At 39.3% G+C, this 23,978-nt stretch overlaps 1 protein-coding gene across 5 annotated transcripts in view; it reads left to right on the forward strand.

Moving 5' to 3' along the window:
* Pds5b (PDS5 cohesin associated factor B) overlaps nucleotides 1–23,978 on the forward strand; it is a 153,132-nt gene that overhangs the window by 13,354 nt on the left and 115,800 nt on the right. The gene's annotated exons all lie outside the window — the stretch shown is intronic.

Genomic DNA, 23,978 nt, shown 5'->3' on the forward strand with positions numbered 1-23,978 from the left:
GGTGGTGCATGATTTTAATTCTAGCACTTGGGAGTCCTAGGTAGGTGGATCTTTGTGAGTTCAAGGCTAGCCTGGTTTACATAGCTAGTTCCAGAACAGCCAGGACTGTTAAACAGAGAGACCCCATCTCAAAAAACCATAACCAAACTAAAACAAAATTGCTGTCTTAAATGTTTTTAATTACCGTATTTATTTTGTGTATGTGTATGGCATAGCGGCATAGTGCATGTGGGGGTCAGGGACTACTCTACTTACAGGAGCCAGCTCTCTCTCTCTCTGCCATAAGGGTTCTGGGCTCCAAACTATCTTGTTGGGTCCTAATTGTCTTTTTATTGTTGACTTGTGGGAGTTTTTGGCGATGGGATTCAAATCTATGGCCTCATGAATGAGAGGCAAGCATTTTGCTAACTGAGCTAGATTGCCAGTCCTTCCTCAATACATTCTGGATATAAATTCTTTGCTAGATCATTGATGAGTTATTTTTTCCCATTTTGTATCTTGTTCTTACCATAGATTTTGGTAAGTTGAAGGTTTTAGCTGATGAGCTCTAATCAGTCAGTATTAAAATGTATTATGCTTTTGAGTTCTAATAAGCTTTTACCTACTCTTTTTTTCTTTTATCTACCCTTAAACCATGAGAATACTTTCTTGTGCTTATTTTGTATAGAAGATTCTTTTTTTTTTAAAATATTTATTTACTTATTATGTATACAATATTCTGTCTGTATGTATTCCTGCAGGCCAGAAGAGGGCACCAGACCTCATTACAGATGGTTGAGAGCCACCATGTGGTTGCTGGGAATTGAACTCAGGACCTTTGGAAGAGCAGGCAGTTAACCTCTGAGCCATCTCTCCAGCCCCCTGTATAGAAGATTCTTAGTTGTATTGGTCAGGTTTCTTTTACTATACCAAGTAAGTGAGATAATCAGGCCATACAGATTTAGATTGCATTTTATTATACCTCAGTAAAAGTAAACAATAATTAATTAATTTGTGAGCTTGATATTGTATTAAATTTCCTTTCTTCGCTTGCCATCTATATATTTGGAGGTTCCATTCTATGATCTGGTAACCATTGCTGTTTGTCTTCTGGAGAAAGAACTGGATGGCACTGGTGGATGGGGTGTGACTAGAGAGTGAGGGCGTGGGAAGGAACTGGGGTCCCACGATCCCTTTTGAGGAACTTCCAGTAATTTGAAGACCTCCCAATAGGCAGCACCTTTTAAAAAGCTTTCACTCCCTCTTGGGGATCATATAGGCCTTTGAACACCACTCAAGATCCAAAATATAGCCATAGTCTTTACATGTAGAGATTTAGTCCATTTCAAATTTGTGTGTGTTGTTATGAGAGGGTTATGATTCAGTAAAAGAAAAGAAAGGCTTCTTCATTCCAGCATCATTTTATTAGCTTTTGAGTTGAGTTGGTTGTCTTTGTTCTCTCTCTCTCTCTCTCTCTCTCTCTCTCTCCTTCCTTCCTTTCTGTCCTTCCTTTTCTTCTCCCTCCCTCCCTTCCTTTTTTTTTCTTTTCCTGTCTGTAGGCCAGAAGAGGGCACCAGATCTCATTATACGTGGTTGTGAGCCACCATGTGGTTGCTGGGAATTGAACCTAGGACCTCTGGAAGAGCAGTCAGTGCTCTTAACCGCTGAGCCATCTCTCCAGCCCCTGTATTCTTTTCCTAAGTATTTGAACCCTATATTTGTATCTTTTTGGCCTCTATATTTGAATCCTAGTCATCTTTTTGTTCTATGAAGGAATCAGACAATCCTGATTACTGTAGCATTATATAGGGAGATTTGTTTTATTGTGTTTTGAGACAGGGTTGTTCTATGTAGCCCTTGTTGGCCTGGAACTTGCTATGTGAACCAGGTTAGCTTCAAACTGGGAGATACTCCTGTCTCTAGCTCCCAACTGATAGGTGGTTAGCTATAGTGAGTTTTAAAGTTGGCTGAGGGTGGAGAAATGGCCCAGCAGTTCCTTTGCTTGTTTCTTAGCAGGTTGTACTGCTGCCATTTCATAGATTCTTAGAGAAGACAGGAGACTCCTAGGTTAAGAGTCAAAGGATCCTCCAATTTTCCATTGACTAACTTAGACCTAGCTAACTTAGTTGGGCTGCATCTTCATGAGTGATTTGAGCCATTGCAGAGCTAACCCTGGGCCTTTGCATATGGTAGGCAAAGTACTCTACCATTGAGCTACAGAGCTACATGCCTTGCCCTTTCCTAGGTTCCTTCCCTCCTGTTCTCCTTTTCTATTTTTTTCCCTTAAGACAACATCTCAGGTGGCATGGATGATCATGAGCTCTAAGTGATCTTCCTACTTCCTCCTGAGTGCTGGGATTACAGTGTCCCTCCATTGACTTTGTAAACTCTGCCCTATAATTTGGAACCGTGCTCTAGGAGGTACCTGCTCACTGTGGGCTCTCACATGTAGCTGGACACTGCCTGTAAAAGATCCTCATATGATTGCATTCAGCCTTTGTGTAGTTTAAGTTATTTTATTTTGCTTCACTGTGTTTTTTTGTTGCTTTAAATAGTTATCTTTTAAAGAATTTCAACTCTTGTAGATAATTACAAACTTGTTGTTTCAGGTTTCTTTATCTTGTGTTTGAGTCTTGCCAGCAGTTAATTTTTTTTTTTTAATACAGCCTACTGTGCAGCCCTAGTTGGCCTGGAACATGCTATGGATAACAGACTGGCCTCTAGCCACCACACCCAAGGAAATACTCTTAAATGCATTTGCAAAATGTACAGTTTAATGATGATCTTTCAGCTTTTAAGTGATTATATAGTTGCTCTTATTTTTCTAATTTGTTTTGTTTGTTTTTCTGGATGTAGAATTGTAACTCGATAGTCTGAAAGGTTATTTTTTTCAGCTTTCCATTCAGTTTTTAACAATTTGATATGTATTATTCACTTTGGAGTTTGCTGAATTTAATTTGTAATTGATAGTCTTCAAGTTTGGGACATTGTAACCATCACTTAGAAAATACCTTTTCTGCCCTATTCACTTTCATTGTTCTTTCCAGGATTCTTGTTACATGCTGCCCTACAGTTTCTTTTAAATGTATAAAATTATTTTTCCCCTCAATTTTTTTAGTTTGATAATTCGTGCTGTTTTATCTTGTAGGTAACTCTTTTTGTGTGTGTGTTATTTCTTGTGTGCTGTTAAAGCCATTTTAAAATACCCTTTAGTTCTTGTATGTCATTAAAAAAATTCTGTCTGTTGAGATACTTCATTGTAACCATACACTGAATATATTTATAATAGCTACTTTAGTACCCTTATTACTTTCCTCACCTAGGTTGTCTGAAATAGTCTTTCTCTATTGGCTGCAGTCTTCTCATTGGATTGCATTTGTTTCTTTTCATATCTAGAAAGTGTAATTTTAGAGTGTACTTTGGATCATATGTATCTCTAAATTCTCTTTATCTCCCTGTTTTAAACATTTCTTTTTTTTTCTTTAAATGTCCTACAGGCTTACTACAGTCTAGTCTTTTTTAAATTATTATTTGTTTTTCGGGGCAGGGCTTCTCTGTATAACAGTCCTGGCTGTCCTGGAACTCACTTGCTAGACCAGGCTGGCCTCGAACTCACTGAGATCCACTTGCCTCTGCCTCCCAAGTGCTGGGATTAAAAGTGTGTGCCACCACTGCCTGGCCCATTTGTTTATTTTTAATTATGTGTGTGAGTGTGCATGATCATGTGGCTAACTTCAGAGGTTAAAAGAGAGCATCAGCTCCCCTAGAACTGGAGTGACAAGTGATTGTGAGCCATCTGAGGTAGTGCTGGGAACCAAACTTGAGTCCTCTGCAGGAGCAGTGCATAATCTTAATCTCTGAGGCATCTCACATTCCTCTCTTTGTCTTCTTCTTCTGCATATAGTTATGACTGCACTTAGTGGCTGCCTGATTGGCTTCACTTTATAGAAATGATGGAGGAAGGTCATTGGTTAAATAAAAAGAAACTGCTTGGCCCTCATTGGTTAGAAGATAGGTGGGAGGAGTAAACAGAACAGAACACTGGGAGAAAGAGGAAGTGAGCTCAGACTCCACAGCTCTCCTCTTGGGAGCAGACGCCTGAGAGAGATGCCATGCTCCGCTCTCCCGATGAAGCAAGCCGCCAGGTTAGACATGCTGAACCTTTCCCGGTAAGACCGGTGCTCACAGATTATTAGAGATGGGTTGATCGGGATGTGAGAATTAGCCTGTAAGGGCTAGAGCTATAGGGCCAAGCAGTGTTTAAATGAATACAGTTTGTGTGTTGTTATTTCGGAGCATAAGCTAGCCAGGCTGCCGGGGTGCTGGGGATGCAGCCCCGCCACTCTTATTACTACATAGAAGTGTGTAGGAAGCCCGGCCATCCTCCCAGCCTTGCTCACCCGACCGAGCTCATGTCTTCTACAGTGGACCTGAACTAGTGCTTTTTTGAGCTTTAGTTGCTTTCTTTTGGACTCCCTGAGATCCCAGAATGTATGAAGTTCAAAGGTCAGTGAAGATTTTTAATTTAATGCTGCCCGTCTAGCTCTGACCATTTTGAATTTTACCTTGTAATTTGCTACATTGTAGTTGTGATTCTAGAACAAGGCAGATTTTCTACTTGAATCTCAACTGTCCTACACTGCTGCAAACTCTGGGAATAACTTGTGGGAAAAGCTGTACACAGTTGAATTGCCCTGTGTTTCTTTTCTTTCAGTGCTCAAACCTCTTCTGTTTTCTTCTGCCTTCAAATTTTCCTTAAAAATATTTTTTTTTTTTTAGATTACAATTGAGAGGGAAAGGCTAATTTGATGAATTGAATGGTGAAAGGGTCCGCTGGAACTCACTTTGTAGACCATGGTGGCCTCAAACTCACAGAAATCAAACTTGCCTCTGCCTCCCAAGTGCTGGAATTAAAGGTGTGCACCACCTCACCCGGACTGACCACAGCAACTCTTAGAAAGGAAAACATTTAATGGGGTTGCTTACAGTTTCAGAGATGTAGCCCATTATCATCACCATGGTGGAACATACCAGCATGCAGGCAGACATGGTGCTGGAGCTGAGAGTACTGCGTCTTGATCTGCAGGCGACAAGAAGCCAACTGAGTGTAACACTGAGTGAAGCTTGAGCAAATAAGATCTTAACCCCACCTCCACAGTGACACACTTCCTCCAACAAGGCCACCTACTCCAACAAAGATACCTCCTAATAGTGCCACTCCCTTTGAGCTTATGGGGACCAATTACATTCAAACTATCATATTTATTTGCTTGTGTGTGCACGAGCACACATGCTGTATGTATGTAGGGGTCAGAGGACAACTTGTAAGAGTTTTTTTTTTTTCCTTTCACCGAGTGAGTTCTGGGGGATTTATTAAGCCAAGTAAGCAAGGCCTAATAACCATCCCAGGATTTCTGCACACCCGTATTAAAATACAGTGCCACAAATCAACACAGGTCAGCCAATGGTGTAGTTATAACTATATTCCAAGAAGATAGATGGAGTGTGTGTGTGTGTGTGTGTGTGTGTGTATGTGTATGTATGTGTATGTGTCTGTATGTATGCCTCATCTGCTGGGTTATCTCATTGGTGAAGAAGGTACATTTAAAACTGGAACTTGTTCTTCTAAGAAATAAATACCTTTGTACCATGAGTGTTGGTTTGTTTTAAACTCAAATATTCAGATAGTATTGCTGAGAAGAGGAAGTAAACACATGATCATAGCGTATGGTTTTCTGTTTAGTTAGGTTATAAGTGAGCTTGACGAGTAGCAGTTGGAAATAGGGTAGTCTGACTCACAGCTGTATTCTCTTCTCTATCAATTTGAGTTTGATCAGAGGAGGAAATTGTTGTGATTACGTGGGGGATTTATTTATCTTTATTAGATGTAAGAATTAATTCTCTGCTCATTCTACTTGTGCTTGAAGTGTGTAGGAATGGCATTTTGGAAGGGAATGTAGACATGAAGCTGGGGAGAGCTAACTGGAGCCTGCAAGGTGGACTTGGAAGTCATGGAAATGGGTTAAGCCATTAGCCCAAACCTGTAACTTTGAGATTTGAAATGATGTGGGCAACCTATATTAGGCAGAACACACTTTACTTTGAAGGTGGGCACAGATTTCTCAGTGAGGGAACCAAGAGATCTGACAGGAAGTGGGCCCAGTTACTATCCCCAACCTGTTGAAGGTGAGGCAGGCAAGCCAGAGACTTAGTTGGTGACAGTTTCTGACCTTTTTTGTTATCTCCTGAATAGAAGCATGGCTACTTCTTCCCTTTCTGTCTCAGGAATTTCTTTGAGGCCATTCTTAACTCATAGCCATGCAGAGAAAAGATTTTGAGGAAATATTGTAATGAGGAGCGGTGGTGGGCTGTGTCCCGGCTGCCCTGCTATCTTGTATCCAAAATAACCACATGGAAATTGTATTCATTGAAACACTGCCTGGCCCATTAGCTCTTTCCTCTTACTGGCTAACTCTCACATCTTGATTAACCCATTTCTATTAATGTGTATTGCCACTTGACTGTGACTTACCGGCATGAGTCTTGGGCATCTGTCTTGGGCAGGAGAAGCATGGCGTCTGCCACACTTCCCTTCTTCCCAGCATTCTGTTCTGTCTACTTCGCCTACCTAAGGGCTGCCCTATCAAAAGGCCAAGGCAGCTTCTTTATTCAACCAATGAAATCAATACAAATACAGAAGGACCTCCTACACAAAAATGTAGTTACAATCTAAAGACATTGATATTGTGTTTCATACTCTGTCCTTTTTAATCACACTTTTGCTATATATTATACAAATGTTTGTTCAGATAGCACATAAACTTAAAAGGATACTGTAGTTTTCTCCATCTTTGAAATAGTTTCTCTTTACATAAGTCATGATGGATACTCATTGTTTTGGAACTTAAATATTGTACCATGAGGTTAGCTGTTTGTGGGTGGATATAGAAAGGGAGATAAAACTGTAATTTGGATTATATATATATATATATACACACACACACACACACACACACACACACACTTTTGTATTAAAATAAAGCAGAAATACTCAGTTATTTCTGCAGCTAGTTATGTGGTTAGAGTCATCTATAATTATCTTCTTCCACAATCATTCCATAATCTCTGTCTTTGGCAGGTATGTCAGCTGTTTTTCCTTCCTTCCTTCCTTCCTTCCTTCCTTCCTTCCTTCCTTCCTCTGGTTTTTCAAGATAGGGTTTCTCTGTAGCTTTGGAGCCCGTCCTGGATTTTGCTCTTATAGAACAGGCTGACCTGAACTCAACAGTGATCCGCTTGCCTCTGGCTCCGGAGTGCTAGGATTAAAGGCATGCGGCACCACCTCCCTGCTTTTGCGGTTTCTTGTCTGCTGAGGTGACCCAAACTCATTTTTAAGGGTCTGGGCAATTTGCAGTTCTCCTGGACTGTCACGTTCAGCCCTTGTCCCGCAAGGATGACACGACACACTGGAGCTCTTCTCACTGCAGTTTATTCCAGGACATTATTCACTTTCTCTCTCTCCTTCTCTTTCCTTTCATATGTCAGACTTTAGCCATAGGAGTTTATTATACATCTCCATCAGGTGTGGCTTCACGCAGCTCGCTACACTGGACTATTTCACTGACTTTAATTACAGTTGTCAATGCATCATAGAGGAGCCTCTGCATTCCAGACATTTTTTGTTAGTCTTCTTGTACAGTAGCAAGCCTGCCACTCAAGTTAGTGGGTTGATTATGACATGAAGAAAGGTGGCGGGGTGGCGGTATCATTTATAGTTTAGTGTCACGATTGCAGCATTGCTTCCTTAGGAACCAAGAGAGCACCCTCCTAAACCCTCTCCTTCACCCCATACTGGGCATTGAGTCTTGCTTTACAGGGATGCTAGGCAAGGGTTACCACTGAGCCATAGTCCCAGCTGTTTCTAGGATCTAGATTAACAGGAGTCTTAAATTGTGGGACTAGGAAGAAAAAAAAGATGGAAGAAATAATATTTATATATCTGATAAAGGAAAATAAATGATTAAGATAGAATTTATGGTTTGCTGGAGTAAAGAAAGGGTATTTATGCAAGGGTTGGTTTTATGTGGAAGTTCTGACTCTTGTGTGAGGAGATATATGTGGGTATATAGGCTGTGCTGGATGATGTGATGCATACCTATCAGTGCTTAGGAAGCAGAGCTGGCAGTAAGAATGAGAATGAAAGCCTGGAGTGGTGATACATGCCTGGGATAAATAAAGAGAACATGAGTGACTAATGAATACAAGCTAATATTATACTTCTCCATTCTCCAGTTAATTGTTTCTAATATAACAGTGCTTACTTACATTAATTGTTAACCCTGGAAAGTACAGAATAAATTAGTGTACTGGTATAGCTGTTAGCACCTGAGCTCTTATTCTAGGTAAATCTGGTAGACATTTTTATTTTTTGGGGGAAAGTTTGCTTAAGGTAGACAATTACATGAGTTTTCATAAGTTAATTTAAAATTAATGTAAAATGCTTAGGAGACAATTTTTTATACTTATTATGTATACAATATTCTGTCTGCATGTATGGCTGCTGGCCAGAAGAGGGCACCAGACCTCATTACAGATGGTTATGGGCCACCATGTGGTTGCTGGGAATTGAACTCAGGACTTTTGGAAGAGCAGGCAATGTTCTTAACCGCTGAGCCATCTCTCCAGCCCCAAGATAGTCTTTTTTTTTTTTTTTTCTTCGAGACAGGGTTTCTCTGTGGCTTTGGAGCCTGTCCTGGAACTAGCTCTGTAGACCAGGCTGGTCTCGAACTCACAGAGATCCGCCTGCCTCTGCCTCCTGAGTGCTGGGATTAAAGGCGTGCGCCACCGCCAGGCGATAGTCTCTTTTTTAAGAAAGGAAAATACTACTGTAGCTTTTATGCCAGTGTCACTTGTGCTTTGAAAATTCTGGAAGGTCTATAAAGTAGGGGGATATGCCAGGGGTCTGTATTCCACCTCTTCCAGTAAATGCATTTTTCAGATAGTTCTTGAAACACTGAGTGTGATTTTTCTGAAAATATTTGACACTAAAATAATAAAATACTATTTAGTAAACAATACTAATGAATGTATTATTACACATGAATCTGTCGGTCACATGGTTTTAATTATCCAGGCTAGATTTGCCTGGTTTCAGCTGACTTGATGTACCTGTTTGTGTATCTTTAGTTACCTTACATGTTGATTGGGGGACTTGCCTGGTCTAAAATAGTTTTTCACTGTTGTAGTGGGTAGGCTGGATCTCTGGGGTAAGAGGCAGGTAAGTGGAGGTGGGATCTTGTTGAGACTGAACTTGGAGCTGCTTGGTGTTACCTGCTGGTGGCCACGGCAAGTCTTGAGATCAGTTAGAATTCAAAATGTAGGAAAATCAGCTCCATGTCTTGAAGGCAATTTTTTTTTTTTTAAGTTTTTTGAGACAGGGTTTTTCTGCAGCTTTGGAGCCTGTTTTGTTGACCAGGCTGGCCTCGAACTCACAGAGATCTGCCTGCCTCTGTTTCCTGAGTGCCGGGATTAAAGGCATGTGCCACCACTGCCTGGCACTGGGAAATACTTCTTGTTGCATTGAGAGGGGCATGAGTGCAAAGACAAATGAAGAATCGGTTCCACTTTTGTAATCCTTTTGCCACTCAGTTATGACTCCAAACTAATCTCCCTGTCACAATCTGTTCTCTAATCTGTAGAAATGGCTAGAATACTTTCTGAAAGGTGATTTTTTTTAAAGGATTAAGTATTTTATGTAAGTACTTAAGGTGGAGTTTTCTCTTAGGTAAGTCTTTGCTTTTTGTTATTTGTGGTCACCCATAGTCCAGAATTACTAAATGAAGACTTCAGAAATATTTTATAAATTTTAGATTATGTTCTGCTCTGAATAGTATGCTGAAATCTTGCGTTTGTGATGAGAGCTTTCTGTCCAGCATGTCTTTGCTTGTGTCTGGTGCCTGTCTGTGAGCTCTCCATAAGCATCTCACTTACTTACAAGATTGGCTTTCCTGGCATCACAGGCTTGTGTGTTCAGGTAACACCTATTTCACTTAGTGAGGGCACAAAGTGCAAGAGCAGTGATACAGGCTATTTTGATGTGCTTGCTTTAGATGAAAGATGGAAGTGTTTGACCTAGTAAGAAAAGAAAGAAAACGAATGCTGAGTTGCTAATGTTAATTTATTGTGTCTAGTTGATAAATCAATCATGTGTATGTTTAGGAGGATGCATTTTGTGTGTGTACATGTGTGTATCTGTGCATATATGTGTGTATATGTACGTGGTTTGATAGTACAGTTTCAGGCATCTTCTAGGGATCATTAAACTTAACCACTTCCTATTGGGGAATAGACTATTATAGTGTTTGGATGTATGCCAATAATGCTTAATATAAATATACAAATACTCTACAGCATTATCCTCTTTTTGTCTAAATAAAAAAGATTTTAGTTTTAACATAAGACTATATACATTAAGAACAATTGTCAAATAAGAATTACATTTACAATATCCCGTTCATTTACATTTGACATATTCAGAATATTTTTAGACCTCACAACATTTTCTTAAATAAACAATTTAAGCTTTTATGTTTTTCAACCTTATAAACTTTTTAATAAACTTTTGTGAGTTTCTTTTCTGAATTTGGTCACAAGGAAAACAGTAAAACTATGACTAGCTAGTCTTCAACCCCACCAGAGACTTGAGAAGGATAAAATATTACTTGAGTAAGCAGGAAGTACAGAGCATGCAACTTCCAAAACTATAGAAATGACCAAGACAGCTGGCTGCCTGGACAATCACCCGAGGTGACTTTAGGGCATCCATCTTCAGTCTACAGGCCTTTCCTTTCCTTTCCTTTCCTTTCCTTTCCTTTTCTTTCTTTTCTTTTTTTCCCCTGAGAAAGGGTTTCTCTGTAGCTTTGGAGCCTGTCCTGGAACTAGCTCTTGTAGACCAGGTTGGCCTCGAACTCACATACAAGTTTGATTGTTATAGATGACTAACTTCTAAGCTGCATTTAAAATTTTCTGTTTGTTTGTTTTGTAATGGATTCCTCTTTGTAGCTTTGGAGCCTGTTCTAGAACTCACTCTGTGGACCATGCTGGCCTGAACATACATCCACCTTCCTCTGCCTCCCGAGTGCTGGGATTAAAGGCATGTGCCACCACTGCCCAGCTAACCTGCATTTTTTGATTATCCTAAACAGTTTGTAATAATAGCTTTAAAGGACTAGAACTTTATATTACATTTTTAAATGTGATACATAAGTACAGAACCTTAACCAAGAGTAGGAACATATATACGGTATAACAAAAATAACCTTAAATTTGTATTAGTATACAAAAATCCATACCAATGTAAAATATTTGAGATGAATTTTTATCCTGTATTTTTATATTTCTCAAATGAAGACAAATATTTATAATCTACCAAATAAACAAAACCAATGCACCCACTTCTTGGGATTGTGGGTGTTATGTACTCTAGACTGCTTCCTGTTGTTTGGGGACAACAGTATCCCCAGGGGTCCTGAGAAAATTGAGATAATGATCAAGTCCTAATAAAACTAGCTATGACATTTGTTGTTCAGTCTCTGTGTTATGGGAAAGTGCAAGGGTTATCTGAAATCCTTGCTAGAATAGTCTATGAGTCTGGCTCATCTCAGCTTGTAGCCTTGAAGTTGTTATGAATGTAGAACTCTGAGGAAACTGCAGCAGAGACACTTGAAGGGCTGGATCACCTGGGTCACCCATTTTCTTTTGATGTCTGGTTCCCTTACTTTGAAAATACACAGAACTTTCAAAGGAAATATATATATATCTAGATTAACACAAGTATGGACTGTGCATTGTACACAAACCAGCCAAAAATGATGTTTTATCTTTGAGCAGGTAGAAGACATCTGTGAACTTAAGTTTGTTTGGACTGTATTACCAAACTTCAATTCATGCCATATGAAAGTATAACATGTAATTATAAGCCATGAGGACACTGTAACCAACAAGATTTATCCAGTCTCAGAGCTCTTCCTTGTGAAGAGATCAGCATATATGTCACCTGTCTTGTAGTTCCTCTAGGTTTATTTCTTTTATATCTGTAGTAAGATTTTCAGGGGGTCTCCCCTAATCAAATCTGGTTTCTACTAATTTATTATTTATTTCCTGTGGAAATAAAAGCATAACCTCTCCCCCAACACAATACATTTTCTGAATTCCATTTTAAAATTAAGTCATCCCTAAGGTATCTAAACTGGTTTAATTCAGCAGTTCCCTTTTCAATTTCATCTCACTTAGCAGCTGCCATTCATTCATTGGCATTCAAAATGCATAGTCAACAAAGCACCGTATGGTATCCAAACTCCCTGTGCATTTCCCATCTTTACCTGGCTTATTCTTTTTATATTACTTTACTCTTTCTTTAAAGAGTTTATGTAATTATGTTTAACTGTTCTTTACTATGGCTGTCTATATCCATTTTCTTTTCTTTCTTAAGCGCCTACACATACCATAACCTGTTTAAAGTTTTTTTTTTCTTTTATGGTTTGGCCCTGTTTTACTGTGCACCTATAATGTTCTCTGACAGCATGAGCCAAACCTTAAATTGCTAAGTGGCAGGTAGGCTCTGGAGGTTGTCTTTGCAAGTTGGCTCTGCCTCTTCTTTGGATCTATAAGAGCTGAGCCTTAAGCCTGTGGGCCTGACCAAGAGCTAAGTTTAACTGGGAGCTGCGGTTAACCGAGAAATGCATTTAACTGCCCCAGCTCTAGGAAGTTGATGCCTGTGCTGTGGCACGCGTTTTTTTTACTTAGCTTGCTGTTTCTACTTAGCATACCAGCTGCTCAAGTGCTCTGCAGCATAAGTTGTCATCAGTGTTTTTGATCTTGGCCATTCTTACAGGTGTACAATGGAATCTCAGAGTTGTTTTGATTTGCATTTCTCTGATGACTAAGGATGTTGAACATTTCCTTAAGTGTCTTACAGCCATTTTAGATTCCTCTGTTGAGAGTTCTCTGTTTAGCTCTGTACTCCATTTTTTTAATTGGATTATGTGTTCTTTGGTGACCAATTTCTTGAGTTCTTTGTATATTTTGGAGATGAGACCTCTGTCTGATGTGGGGTTAGTGAAGATATTTTTCCATTCTGTAGGCTGTCGTTTTGTCTTGTTGACTGTGTCCTTTGCTTTACAGAAGCTTTTCAGTTTCAGGAGGTCCCATTTATTAATTGTTTTTCTCAGTGTCTGTGCTTCCTTATATTTAGGAAGTGGTTCCCTGTGCCAATGCATTCAAGTGTACTTCCTACTTTCTCTTCTATAAGGTTCAGTGTGGCTGACTTTATGTTGAGATCTTTGATCCATTTGGACTTGAGTTTTGTGCATGGTGATAGATATGGGTCTATTTTCATTCTTTTACATATTGATATCCAGTTATGCCAGCACCACTTGTTAAATATGCTTTCTTTTTTCCCATTTGTTAGCTTTTGCTTCTTTATCAAAGATAGGTGTTCGAAGATGTGTGGATTGATATCCTGGTCTTCTATTCGGTTCCATTGGTCCTCCTATCTGTTCTTATGCCAATACCAGGCCGTTTTCAATACTGTAGTTTTGTAGTAGAGTTTGAAGTTAGGGATTGTGATGCCTCCATAAGTTCTTTTATTGTATAGGATTGTTTTGGTTATGCAGTTTTTTTTTTTTTTTTTTGCTTTTCCATATGAAGTTGAGTACTGTTCTTTCGAGGTCTTTGATGAATTTTGCTGGGCATAGCATTGAGTCTGTAGTAGCTAAGATCTTATATCTGATCTGTAAGTTGTAGGCAGAGGGATGGGGAGCAGAGTCAGAGACAGAGAGACAGGGCATGGCTTGGGCTTTTGATACCTCAAGGCCCACCCCCCAGTGACACATCTCCAACAAGGCCACACCTCCTAATCCTTCCTGAACAGTCTCCCAACTGGGAACTAAGCAGTCAAACATAACAAGCCTATGGTGGGCCACATATTTTTCATCCATTCCTTTTTTGGACACCTTGGTTTGTCCTGTAAGTTAACTGTATAAGTAGAGCTGCAGTGAACACTGATGTGCAAGTGTCTCTGTAAGGTTCTGACTTGGAGTTTTGAGAAATACACAGGAGTGAGATGCACGTATGTCTCCCCCGTCTCCCTACCTCCTTTCCGCCCCCCTTTCTCTGTATATTAATATTATTTTTTTTGGGCAGAACTGAAAATTGATTTTAATACATGTTAATTAAATACTGGTCACAAGGCTGTATCCCTGGCTCTGCATGGGTTTTAGAAACAGTTTTAGTTATGACTCATTTGTCATATAATATACTAAAGAGTACATTCAGTGGTTTAGCTCTTCCTGCCTTTGCCTCCTGAATATTGGGGCCTTAGCATATTTTGTAAAGGTTTATTTTTATTTATGTATATGTCTATATACAGGTGTCCACGGAGGTCAGATAAAGGTATCCAGTCCCCTGGAGCTGGAGTTATAGGTGGTTGTGAGCTGTCAGTACAGGTACTGGAAAACTGGTTCTTTGGCATAGCAACAAGTGCTCTTAAGTCTTAATTGCTGAGCCATCTCTCCAGCTCTGTTCTTCCTTCTAAGGGTTGGCTTGTCTCTTTAGTTATTAAATTGTAATAGATCTTGTTTTGTTTTGTTGTTGTGTTTTTGTTTTGTTTTGTTTTTTTTTTTTTTGAGGCAGGGTTTCTCCGTAGCTTTGGATCCTATCCTGGAACTAGCTCTTGTAGACCAGGCTGGCCTTGAACTCACAGAGCTCCACCTGCCTCATTCACCTCTACCTGGCTAAATTGTAATAGTCTTTCCACATTCTAGCAACTCCCTTATTGAACAAATGATTTGTATAAATTTCCCTCCATTCTGCAGATCATTTTTTCTCAGTTTTGATGGAATTCCTGTTCATACAAATTTGAGTTAATCATGTCCAGTTTTTTTTTTTCTTTTTTGGTTGTCACGCCTAGGAACTGCTTACATGCTTAATGCAAGGTCATCAAGATTTAAACCTGTTTTCCTCTGAGAGGGATAAATCTATGTCATCCATCCATCCATCCATCCATCCAGCTACCTATCTTAGAGTTAAGCCTTTATTTTTATTATCACAGTGAATATTTGTATATGATATGAAGTTGCTACACACATTACTATAATTTAAAAATTCTTGTGTGCCGGGCGGTGGTGGCGCACGCCTTTAATCCCAGCACTTGGGAGGCAGAGGCAGGCGGATCTCTGTGAGTTCGAGACCAGCCTGGTCTACAGAGCTAGTTCCAGGACAGGCTCCAAAGCCACAGAGAAACCGTGTCTTGAAAAACCAAAATAAATAAATAAATAAAAATTTTTGTGTGTGCTTATCTGTGAGGGTGTGCCATATGTGTGCCCAAATAGGCAACGAGATCAAAATAAGAGGGCATTGGATAGCATCAGATGGTTTTGAGCCACCATGTGGTTGCTGGGAATTGAACTCAGGACCTCTGTAAGAGCTGAGCTACCTTGCCAGCCCTTTGTTTCTTTCTTGATCAAATGAAATGAAACAATTTTGTGGCCTGGAGAGATGACCCAGAGGTTAAGAGCACTGGCTGTTCTTCCAAAGGTTTAATTCCCAGCAATCACATGATGACTCACAACCATCCATAATGAGATCTGGTGCCCTGTTCTGGCCTGCAGGCATACATGCAGTCAGAACATTGTACACATAATATATAAAGCTTTTTTTTTTTTTTTTTTTTAGAAATGATTTTGTTTGAATTTTTGGAAATTTCTGTGAACCTTAAATCTTGTGGCAAGATTTAAAAATTTAATGATATTTAAGCCGTATATTTTCGTATTTTGAATAAATTTTGTTACTTAAATTTTTCTAGGAAATTATGTCACCAGATATCAAATTTATTGACATAAATTAAGAGTCTTCAGCCAGGAATGGTGGCACATGCCTTTAATACCAGCACTTGGGAGGCAGGTACAGGTTGGTTTCTGTGAGTTTGAGGCCATCCTGATCTTCAGAGTGAGTTCCAGGGCTGTTACACAGAGAAGCCTTGTTTGAAAAAACCAAGGTGTTGGGTGGGAAGGGGAGGGGACAGAGTCTTTAGTGTGTCTTTTTTTTTCCCCTAATAAAAATTATATTGAAACATATGTATATCCATTCACATTGTCTGGTTGTATTAGTCGTATAAATACAGAGATGTATGTGTAGTTGTGACAGAAGATAGAATCCCAGACTAAAAACCTTTACTATGTGGTCTTTTATCTTAAAAAAAAAAAAAAGGTACTGATTTCTGATTTAAAGTATTATCTTTTGTTCTTTAATTTTTTTTAGTTTATAGTGCAAGTCTTCATTTTACTCATGTTGTTTTATTGTCAATAATTTCTCTTTCCTATTAATCATCCACTTCAGAGACTTGTCCATTCTTCCAGCTGTTTTTACACAGCCTCCTATTTAATTTCAACTCTTACCTTTATTTTACTGCTTGCTGGGTAGTGGTGATGCACACCTTTAATTTCAGCACTCAGGAGGCAGAGGCAGGCTTCTCTGAGTTTGAGGTCAGCCTGGTCTACAAAGCAAGTTCCAGGACAGCTGGGGCTGTTAATACAGAGAAACTGTCTCAAAAAAACCACACACACACACACACGCACACGCACACACATACCCACAGAGAGAGAGAGAGAGAAAATATAAACCTCAGATTTCTTTCTTCTTTTTAGTATGAATGCTTTAAGCTCCAAGAGTTTCCAAGTATATAACTGTCTAATTTCTATGTTTTATATGTATTATGCTGATTTTAAAAATTGTTTCATGTCTGTTGGTGTTTTGACTCACTGTCTGTGCATCACATGTGTGTCTGATGCCTACAGAGACAAGAGGGTATTGGGTCCCCTGTAACTGGAGTTACAGATGGAGGTGTGGCCTTGTTGGAGATGTGTCACTGGGGTGTGGTTGTGAGCTGCCATGTGGGGAACTGAACCTGAGTCCCAGTGTTCTTAACTGCTGTGCCATCTCTCAAGCCCCATTTCTTGTGTGTGTGTGTGTGTGTGTGTTTTTTTTTTTTTTTTATTTTTTTTATTTTTTTTTTTTTTTGTTTTTTTTTTTTTTTGTGTGTGTGTGTTTAAACCATAGGGTTATTTTATGGTTTGTATGTTTTTTTTTTTACATTTCGTAACATAGGGTATGTCCTTGTTTCATTAAATTGCATTTTAGTTAGGATGATTTGACTTTGTTAAGACATGCATTGTAAACAGATGGTTGTCACCTTAGATTGCTTGTTTGAAAAAAGGTTCAGTGAGGGCTCTGGGGTCTGTAAATCTGAGGTTTGTGTTTTTTTTCTCTCTCTGCGTGTGTGTATGTATGTGTGTTTGTTTGTGTAGTTTTTTGAGACAGAGTTTCTCTGTATAACAGCCCCAGCTGTCCTGGAATCACTTTGTAGACCATGCTGACTTCAAACTCAGAGAAGCCTGCCTCTCTGCCTCCTGAGTGCTGGGATAAAGGCCTGCATCAGCACCACCCAGCAAATCTGAGTTTCTTAAAACCTTTTCTACTCATGACTTCATCTTGCCTGAGAAATGCTTATTTGACCTGGAGAATAGATATAAAAGCAGGTGTACAATTACAATATTTATTGGTAAATTTTTTTTCATTTTGAGATGGTTTCTCTGTGTAGCAGCACTGCCTGTCTTGGAACCCACTTTCGATCAGACTGCCTCTACCTCCTGAGTGCTGGGACTGAAGGCGTGTGCCACCACCGCCCAACTATTTATTGATAATTATAAAGAAATTTATTTTAAAATAATTTTTGTTGTTTATATAATTTTACCATTAAAGAAAAAGTAAATTTGTATACTAGCAATAGATTTTTTTAACATAAAAATTGAATCTTGGCTGAGTATTTGATACTGCAGAATTGAACATCTCAACATTTTTCAGTCATCAGTGCTGAGAATATCCTTCACGTAAATACATAGTATTGAATGGCAGTGGTATGCTTATGGCTGTTTTAGAAATCGTTTGAAATTCTCTTTTAATCACAAGCCAGAATATAATTTTTGTTGTTGTTGTTTTGACCAGTATGTGTGTTGTAGTGCATACATGCGTGCCTCTGTGTGTGTGTGTATGTGTGTGGGTGTAGGTGTAGGTCAGAGGATGGTGATGGATGTTCTCCTTGGTCATTCTATCTTCTTTTTGAGATAGGTATTTCATTAAGCCTGGAGCTCATTGATTTAGTTAGACTGGGTCTGTGGGTTACAGGCAAGCATCAACACATTCAGCTTTGACATGAGCGCTGGGGACCCAGACTTAGGTCCTCGTGCTTGTTCAGCTGACTAAGCCAATTCTCCTGCCCCATATTTAACAGTTTCTTAATAAAACTCAAGGTAGCAACTGAGAATAGCAGTTTTTAAAATCTCACATGCTAACACAATACAGTCCAAAGATGACTTAATATTTACATACAGAGGAATGACCATAGGAAATAGTAACTAAGTCACGAGTCTGTAAGAACAGAAGACTGTGTGTACAGTAAAAACAGCAGTCTACCTCACACCTTTTAGCTGGGCCGAAGTACTGTGAGGTGGTGTTGGTGTGGTGTCATGTGGTCTCACACCGTGCTGTGTGTTCAGAACCAAAGCAGCATTGAAGTTGTGTGATGCGAATGGGTGTGGTCTTATTTATGTTTTATATTCATTGTGCATTTGACTTTGGTCATTATGTACTAAGAAACGTTTTAATACTGCCAGAGTTTCTACAACTGTCACATTTAATTACATGACCCCAAATGGGGCGTGTGATCCATAGCTTAAGAAGTGGGGCTCTAAAAATTAATCGGATTTGTTAATTATGACCTCTGGTTTTTTCTAGTGTATAATCTATCAGTAGTAGGAAAGATGTTTTAAAACTTGTACTATGAGACAAAGAAAAAGAAAAACACCCCCAAAATTTGTATGATGTTTGATATAAATTAGGTTGATTAATTTTCATGTTCAATAGTTTACATAAATTTGAATCACTTTGCTTGTGGCTTGAATATAATCTTTTCTGGAAGGAATCTTAAGCTGGGCTGTCCTGGGGATCCTCTTATCTCTACTTCCCCAGGACTAGGATTGCCAGGGGGAGCTTTATATAGGCTCTGGAGCTCAACTCAGGCACTTACACTTTCAAAGTGAGCACTTGACTGACTGAATCATTCTCTCCAGTTCTTCTTTGTGTTTTAAAAACTGCTTGGTCTGTTAAGAGTATAGGCATTAGCCAGATGTTGGCTGCATATACTTTTAATCCAAGCACTTGGGAGGCAGAGGCAAGCAGATTTCTGAGTTTGAGGGCAGCCTGGTCTACAGAGTTAATTCTGGTACAATTAGGACAAACTACCCTGTCTGAAAACAAACAAACCACCCCCAAATAATATATGCACAGATATATTACAGTGCATAAATATATATGATGCATGCATAAATATATAATATACGCACAAAGATATAATACATGCGAAATATGCCTATGTAGAGAGGCACTGGGGCTTCGTGGTTAAGAGTACATATTGCTTTTGAAGGAGACCTGAGTTCAGTTCCCAACACCAACATTAGGCAGCTCACAACTGACTGTAACTCCATCTCTCCCAGATGGATAAGCCTTCTGGTCTCCTTGGGCATTGTACTTACACACACATATCCAGACACATATATACATATCTGACAATAAAATAAATGTTAAAAAAGAATATAAGTACCTGATTTTGGTTGTTGGCTTCTAAATTATGTTTTCAATTTCGAGGCCTTTTAAGTCAGAGTCTTGCTGGGCCTGGTGGCACACGCCTGTAGTCCCAGCACTTGGGAAGCAGAGCCACGTGGATCTCTGAGTTCGAGGCCAGCCTGGTTTACAGAGCAAGTTCTAGGACAGCCAGAGCTGTTACACAGAGAAACCTTGTCTTGAAAAACAAATAGGGCTGGAGAGATGGCTCAGTGGTTAAGAGCACTGGTTGCTCTTCCAGAGGTCCTGAGTTCAATTCCCAGCAACCACATGGTGGCTCACGACCATCTGTAATGAGACCTGGCGCCCTCTTCTGGCATGCATACATGAAAGCAGAACGTTGCATAAATAAATAATAAATAAATAAATAAACAATAAATCTTAAAAAAAAGAAAAACAAACAAATGAACAAACAAGGGACAGAATCTTGCTGAGTAGCCTAAGGTGGCCCAGAATTTTTTGTGTAGCCCAGACTAGCATCAAACCTGCCATACTTCTGCTTTAGCATCCAGAATGCTGGAATTTTAGTGACAATTTCTGCTTTTATTTACCATGCCTCTCTTTTGTCTTTGCTTGTTTGCTTTAAAATGGTTATTTATATTTGTCTGCTAATCTTTTCCTTTTTTTTTCTGGTGAAATTTACAGTCAATAATTTTTTTCTTAAAAACCTGTTATGTTACCCTTGAAATTCTGCTTCTTGAAAATTTGACACTAAAGTTTGGTGGTGGCGGCACATGCCTTTAGTCTCAACACTGGGGAGGCAGATACAGGCACATCTCTAAGTTCAAAGCCACCTTCTTCTGCAGGGTAAGCTTTAGTACAGCCAGGGCTACACAGGGAAACTCAAAACAAAACAAAATAACAACAAAAAATTGACACAAATACAAAGACTTCTCAGTTTGTATCTTCTTCCCTTTATCTATGTTAATGTTGTTTAGTATTTTATTTTAGGGCTTTTTGATTTCCAAATTATATTATGTACAGTGATTGATTGTGTATGTGTGTATAGATCTTTTTGAAGAGGAGTTCTCACTATGTAGCTTGACATGGAACTCATTATATAGATCAGGCTGGCCTTGAATTCAGAGATAGGCTTGAGAGTGCTGAGATTAATGTGCTACTGTGCTACACAATATTTAAGAATGCATTATTTATTTTAGTGTGTGTATTTGTGTAGTGAGACACTACATGCCTGTGGAAGCCAGAGGACAAATCGTGAGAGTCAGTTCTCTCCGTCCACCATGTGTGTTCTGGGGATTGAACTCATATTGTCAGGCTTGATTGCAGGTGCCTTTACCTGCTGGGCCATCTTAACTGGCCCCTAGCTTGTTTTGATTTGTATTGGTAGTGCTAGTTATATAGAAAATGTCATTTTATATTCATATTATCCATATCTTGTGCATACATTTAAGCACAGATCACACAGCATATTGGTTATGCCAACACAACTTATTCTTTTTAAAAAGGTTTCTTCTTATATTTACTTATTATATTTGTGTGTACGCATTATGTATATATGTGGGCACACAGGAGGAGGTCGGGATAACTTGGAGGGAAGTAGGAAAGTGAGGTCCTCAACCTTGCTGCCAAGAGCCTGCACCCCTGTCAGTCATTTCACTGACGAGATATGCAGCTATGTAATGATTGTATACTACATTCCACATTGATAATATTCTACACTTCATGAAACTATATCCTTGTTGATGCCTGCTTTTTCTCATAAAAATATTTTTGAATGTAATTCTTCCTATTGGAAGAGAAGATTGTTGGGTTTCAGGAAATGTGTTGAAAGCAGCTTCTTTATTAACCAATGGCAATAAAACATTCACAGCATACATCACCTCCCACATCAAGTCAGTGCTAGCCGGGCATGAGGACCTATGAGAATTTTCTCATGTATCAGGATAGCATATCCCCAGACAGAACGGTCTTGGTTTGACACCTTTAAAGGATAGACACGTGACTGAAGCATAATGAGAAAGTGTTCATATTGGTATGTTTGATCATATTCTAGTAACCGAACTGTCTAAAAATTTCAATAAGAGGGGGCTGGAGAGATGGCTCAGTGGTTAAGAGCACTGACTGCTCTTCCAGAGGACCCGGGTTCAATTCCCAGCACCCACATGGCAGCTCACAACTGTCTGAAGATCAGTTCCAGGGGATCTGACACTTCACACCAATGCACATAAAATAAAGTTAAATAAACCATAAACATAATAAAAAGAAAAAAAAGATTATCAAGAGACCAGAAAAAAAAATTTCAATAAGACAGTGATAGGAAGACGTTGGCATATTAAGGTCTTCCTAGCTGCTGTGTGAATAATGAATTGGAGGTAGCTCAGATTAGTTTGTGATGAAGTGATGGCTAACTAAGGGTAGTGGGTTTAATTTGCTTTGCAGATAGCATTTATAGGACTTGATTATTAACTTTCAATATTGAAAAAGAAGTTGTCAAGGACTGTTTCTAGTTTTCTGGGAGATAGAAGTAAGTGCATAAAGGTAATGCTGAGACAGAAGACAAAAGAATGAGAGGTTTGTGGAGTGGGAGGAAATTTGGAGATTTGATTTAGTTCAGGTCTCTCAATTTCTCTGTGTTGTTGATGATCCAAATGTCATATTAAGGAGGCTGTTGTATGCATGGACTGTATGTTCAGAGAAGATAACTTGGTATGTTTTCTTCGTTGTTTTGAGGGTTTAATAACAAAGCTTGTCACCATGGAAGAGAAATCTGTGTAGTCAAGAAGAATAGAGTAGATAAATTAAGCACTGATAGACTGTTGATATTTAGAGGTGTTGCGTGACAGTCTCCTGGAGAGACTCAACATATACTTCTATCTAATCACTCCAGGTAAGGGAACCCACAACAGATCAAATATGGATACCATCCAAGTCCACATTGGTGAACCAATGAGTTTTATTGGGGTTACTTACAGAACTGAAGGTGAGGGATTAGAGGACCAGAAATCACCCAAAGACAACTGTATCACCAAAACCCACTCAACATGGGTGACAGCTCATAAAAACTGGGAACCTGGAGCTACTGCACAGCCTGCAGGCAACTATCAATATGTTGAGGAGTATCCTTTCCAGTGGTTCAGTTGATCTGGACCTCTTCTATGCAGTTTGGCTGTTTTCTGCTTCTTTCAGGCAGCTGTTCTGTTCTTTTTTTTTTTTTTCTCGGTTTGTTTGTTTTTGAAGCTTGTCTTGTCTGACTTATTGTGGGAGGGAGAGGCCTAGTGAATCTAATCAGTTTCAGGGACTTACTGAAGCTAATTGGAGTTGCTTGCCTTTTGTGTTAAGGTGCTTCCCTGGGATATGGAATGTTTCAATCTCAGACTGTTCCAATTTCAGAGAAAACTGCCATACAAAAAGGTTGGGTGGAAGGGAAGGAAGTAAGAGGGATAACTGTGACTAGTAGAGTAGGAGAAGAAAACTCAGTAAAAAGTAAAAGTACTAGAGATTTAAGGAAAGTAGTGTCTCAAGAAGGAAACTCTGGTCAACTCTTGTCATATTGTTAAAGGGGAGTAGGTAAGGGTCAGAAGGCATTTCATTTGGTTTAGTAACATAAAAACCTGTGGCATTTATTTAGCTTTCACTGTGTAACAAATCACCCATGACATAATTCCCAGTTCTAGTTCTACAAATTGACAATTTGTATTTGGATGGGTGTGGACGATCAGGGTGGCTCTGCTGGTCCGTGTGAGGCTTCTCCAAGTATGTATATGTGATTACTTGGTGGTTTGGCTAGGGCTGACTTATTGAAGACCATATTTGGATTAACTGGTTTCTTTCTTTGTATGGTTTTTAATTTTGATATTTTGAAATGGGGTTTCATATAGCCAACAAACTGTCCGCAAACTTGGCTGATAAAACGTACCTGAGGGTGACCTTGAACTTCCTATTTTGTCTACCTTCTCTGGCTACAGGTATATGCCACCATGCCTGGCTCTCTTTTCTCATTTAACAAATGGATAATTACAAAGGGATATTGTAGGCTTGCTCAAACGTCCAGGACCTTATTGAGCTTGTCATTTTCTGGTCAGGTCAGGTTCAGATTGAAGGCTATAAACCTTTCTTAACTTGGTGGTGCTATGGATCAAACCTAAAGGCCTTGGTCATGGTAGATGGGTACTCCATTGAGCTATGCCCCTAGCTCATCTGTACTTCTTGATGGAGAAAGCAAGCCACATTGCATGCTTGGAGATGCAGGGAAATTGTTGACCTTTCTGCAGTCTGCCACAATGATCATGATGAAAACATTACAACTG

The sequence above is a fragment of the Microtus oregoni genome, unplaced genomic scaffold (assembly GCF_018167655.1).
Source record: "Microtus oregoni isolate MIOR12 unplaced genomic scaffold, Mior012 000029F_ref0000214, whole genome shotgun sequence".
Lineage (NCBI taxonomy): Eukaryota > Metazoa > Chordata > Mammalia > Rodentia > Cricetidae > Microtus > Microtus oregoni.